Raw genomic sequence first — 5,285 nt, 5'->3', positions numbered from 1 at the left:
GGTGTACCTGAGCTTGTCTACGGTTGAGAAAATTTGGGATTTTACTTATCATAGGTTTTTTATTTTTAATAGCAAAGAGGATACATTAAGAACTTAAACTTTATAATTTATATAAGAGGAGTATTTCATGATACCTCCAAACTCTTGAGCGGAGACTCGATCCGCTGACCTCCTACTTGAGAGTCAGGTTCCTGACCAACTGGGCTAATCTCTGATGATTACTACTTATCATAGGTTAAATTTTCAAAAAGAAAAAACAAGAAGTAATTTATTTATCTTTTTAATTTTGATTTGATTTGATTTTTGAACACTAACTATAAATCAAATTTCTAGTCAAATCACGAATCTAACTGTTTTTTTCTCACCGCACAGAACAACAACGCATACAGAAAAGTGCTTTTGCAAAAGCCGCAACCATACCAAACTAAACCTTAGTTTAGTTATTCTAACTATTAACATTATTAATTGAGGGCATTCTAGCCATTAACAAAATTAGTAAGGTTATTAATCCGATCTTGTAATCTTGTGAGCCGTGAAACCAAAAACTAGGAATCCTGTAATAGGTGGTCTCTTTTCATCAATGAAATGCACATGCACATGACAGTGGAACAATATTGTGAGGTTGGTTTGGAGTTTGGACATCAAAACTTGAGAAAAGTGATGATATGTGGCCAAGTTTTACGAAATGTGAACCCAAAATTTGAATGTTGATTCAACAATCCCAATAGTTTTGCCTAGCATTTTTAGGGGCCACTCAAAAGAATTTAGGGGCCAACAATAAAATAAAAAAGAGTCACCCAAACGTAAAGTGTAGCCAGCCATTATCTCACGTAATTCGCAATGCAAAATTGCCCTTACATAATCGGAAGATAATATAACATTTTTATCCTTCGAGTATATTCGGTAGACAAAATATTACCCAGATTCTCGATTGTAGTCGGTGCAGTATAAGAATGATTTTGCACTTGTAATATTCAGAAGACATATCATTTGTAAAAATCTCTGAATGTGTGTTGGCAAACTTTCTATAACGGCCTTTGGAGCCACCTAGAGCCATGGCATGGTTGGTTTTGAACCTGCCACATTCGGAAGATATGTAATATACATAAACTCCCGAATATACGATGACCAAAAAATCAGAAATTTCGAAAAACATAAAATTTTCTAGTTTTGCACTTGTAGTATTCGGAAGATATATCATTTGAAAATATCTCTGAATGTGTGTTGGCAAACCTTCTATAACGGCCTTTGGAACCACCTAGAACCATGGCATGGTTGGTTTTGAACCTGTCACATTCAGAAGATATGTAAGATTCATAAACTCCCGAATATACGATGGCCCAAAAATCAGAAATTTCGAAAAACATAAAATTTTCTAGTTTTGCACTTGTAGTATTCGGAAGATATATCATTTGTAAAAATCTCCGAATGTGTGTCGGCAAACCTTCTATAACGGCATTTGGAACCACCTAGAGCCATGACATGGTTGGTTTTGAACCTGTCACATTCGGAAGATATGTAAGATACATAAACTCCTAAATATACGATGGCCCAAAAATCAGAAATTTCGAAAAACATAAAATTTTCTAGTTTTGCACTTGTAGTTTCTGGAAGATATATCATTTGTAAAAATCTCTGAATGTGTGTTGGCAAACCTTCTATAATGGCCTTTGGAACCACCTAGAACCATGACATGGTTGGTTTTGAACCTGTCACATTTGGAAGATATGTAATATACATAAACTCCTGAATATACGATGGACCGAGAATCAGAAATTTCGTAAAACCTAAAATTTTCTAATTTTGAACTTGTAGTGTTCGAAAGATATATCATTTGCAAAAATCTCCGAATGTGTGTTGGATAACCTTCTATAACGGCCTTTGGAACCATGTAGGGCCATGACATGGTTGGTTTTGAACCTGTCACATTCGGAAGATATGTAATATACATAAACTCCCGAATATACGATGGCCCAAAAATCAGAAATTTTGAAAACCTAAAACTTTCTAGTTTTGCACTTGTAGTATTCGGAAGATATATCATTTGCAAAAATCTCCGAATGTTTGTTGGCTAACCTTCTATAACGGCCTTTGGAACCATCTAGAGCCATAGTTGACATTGGCTTTGAACTTGTAATAATAGGAAGATATTGCATTTGCATAAACTTCCGAATGTATGTTGGCTAATCGGAAGACATTAATAATATTTGCTACTGAATGATATATGGTCCCAAAGCTATTTCAGTTTCCACATTTTACAATCGGAAGAGTAGATTATTATATTCTCTTCCGAATACATACTGGCCCCAAAATGGGATTTTGGCTAAATCACAATTTTGAGAACTTTTTAAAATATATATATATATATATATATTCGGTAGTTAGTGCATTTCCGATTATTGTTTCTCTACATCAAGATATTCGGAAATCAAAAAAGTCTTTAATCTACCGATTATATCCATTTTGTTCACAGGAAGATATGTCCAACAATATTCGGAAGTTAATCTATAACTCTATCTCCCGAATACTGTCGATGTTCTTGAGAAATGAAGAACACGACTACACTCGGGAGTTAAAAATCATGTATATCTCCCGAATCTGGAAAAAAACGGGAAACCCGAATAAAAAAAATTCGATTCGTCAAATTAAAGCGACATAAACCCAAAAAATGATAGAACCTTATCTAATTGGGGCCATTTGAAGTTTCCGGAATGTTTGGCTATCAGATTCGCCACCACCAACTACATCCGTGGCTTTGCGTTCGTCGCGTTCTTCGTGTTCTTATTCACTTTAAGCAACAATCTATTTATTTCTTGCTAAAATTCCAACATTTGGATCGATACCGCGAGCAACGTTTTTAGTTTTAGCTCATTAGGGTTCATTACCCTTACCCATGGTTTACGAAAATTTTTGACGAATCGACGATATTTTTATTTGACGATTCACGATGACGAAGATGAATTGAAGAAGAAGAGTTGAAATCAGATTTTGGTTTTTATTTTTATTTTTTCTTGAAGGGCATAAAAGTAACTTCAAATACCTAATGTGTCCCTTAGCTAGTGTCTTTGTATGGATATAAATAAATGGCCCCTAAATCCTTTTGAGTGGCCCCTAAAAATTCCAGGAAGAAAAGGGGCCTGCCTTTGTTTTTTCTTACAAAAATTAGGTTTTACGATCTTTTAAACCGGATTTTTTTGCTGGTCAGTCCAACTCAAGTGTTTTCATGAGTCGGAACTCCTGTTTTGGACAGAGATAAGTACGAGTCACACAACCAGTTTCTAAAGGACTTAAAATATGTGTTGGTTAATCAAGCGGGAAGAAGTACTCAAATCCAAGTTATTGTTGGTTCAATGGATCAATATTAAATGGGTTGTCTATGAAGACTAGATAAATCAGTTAAGAAGATGGAGTCTTTGCAAAGGAATTACTAGTGGAATTAAGTCAATTCACATGGATGGAGGATTATAGGATGGAGGGAATTAAACAAACCAAAAATAATAGGAGGCTTAGGTTTCAAGAATACTAGGTATGTCAATGAAGACCTTTTGACTAAACTTACACGGAGAATGTTTCAAGAACCAGACGCAAATTGGGTACAACTTTTGCAAGCTAAATATTCAGAAACATCAATCCTCTTTATGGGGACATTAAGAAGAAGGGCACTTGGATATGGCAAGGTCTTCAGAGAGTTCTACGTGTATTAAGATATTTCATATATGGGATATTGGTGATGGATCTATAATTGAAGTGAACCAAAAACGCGGAAAAGAAATAACACACACCAGATTGTTAACGAGGAAACCGCAAATGCAGAAAAACCCTGGGTCCTAGTTCATATTTGAACACCAAAATGTATTAAGCCGCTACATACTCTAGCCTACTATCAAAACTTGGTACTGGAATGTAGTTGAGAGCGAATCTACCATCACAGCGATTCAGTTACTACCTTGATCCTTACGCCTCTTGAATCCCGCCAGACTCCGTGCAATTGATTGCCTTAGCTGACGTCCTTTACAGCCTAAGAGTTGCTTCAACTCAATTGAATACTTTAAACCAATCTGCCTCCCACAGATAAGCCTATATGTGATTTATGTTCTGATCAAAGGTCAAAGTGAGGTAGGAAATCGATTGTTATAGACAAAGTTTAGCAAACCTTAAAATCTGGTCTTCTGACTCCCGAAGAGCAACCTAGATTATCATTCACCTCACAAGTAGATACTTGTGGAATCACAAAGTCTGAGACGAAGAAACTTTGCGATTTCTATCTATCTTGTTTGTTAGAGATAAAGGCTCGACAATCAAAATAAGATTAGGATACACAAACTATCAAGATAAATATAGTTGGACCTGGCTTCATGAATCCCTAGGTCAAGTCATTTTAGTCGCTAAACCTAAAAAGGTTTAAAGGAGAGGACGACTCTAGTTTACAACTAGGACACACAAGAATAGTGGCAGGGATTCAAAGATACCAGTTGTTTGAGGTTCTCCTTATATAGACTTTCAAGATCAAAGTTGTTTTAGATTTAAGCTAAGGTATCTTTGGAACAAGCAATCAATGATCACCGTTAGATGACAAACTTGACTTGAGATTAACATAATAGAATATACACTCTGGTTAGGATGAACCATAACCGAACCGTGTACAATGACTTGTTCATAAAAGGTTGGCCGAAACTAGCCAATTGAACGATAAGCTTAACCATTTTCATATAACACTTTAACACTTTAATCTTGAGTCACAAGTGTGATCAATCATGTCTAGATAGTGTTTTTAAAGAGTTGTTCAAATGCCGAATATCTCATAGATATAATTCTGATGCATCTGAAAATATTCGACATGGTAAGTATGTGTACCTGGTACATGTACTGTATACCTCTTCGTGAGTATTTTTGTCATGGTACATGTACCGGGTATGTATACCCTTAAGGAAAATACGGGTTCAGGGATCCACAGATCTTTTCTAGTTTGCATACTGGGTATGTGTACCTTTCCGGTTTAGAAACCAACATATCTTTTCCGGTTTGCATACTAGGTATGCATACCTTCCTGGTTCACGAGTCAATGAAATTTTATGGTATGGATACCGGGTATGCATACAAAAAATTCGTTTCTGAACTATAGCTACATCGGGGGTGTACTGGGGCTCTGGACTTATAACAGTTCTCCTAGTATGTGAACTGGTATGCATACTGACCTGTATTCAGATTTACAATAGTTCCATATCTCTCTAATAATCGATTTGAAACATTCCCAAATAACATCAATGAGACACATCACTGTTCTA

Source organism: Papaver somniferum, chromosome 6 (assembly GCF_003573695.1).
Source record: "Papaver somniferum cultivar HN1 chromosome 6, ASM357369v1, whole genome shotgun sequence".
Classification (NCBI taxonomy): domain Eukaryota; kingdom Viridiplantae; phylum Streptophyta; class Magnoliopsida; order Ranunculales; family Papaveraceae; genus Papaver; species Papaver somniferum.
Note: the sequence above shows the minus strand (reverse complement) of the source record.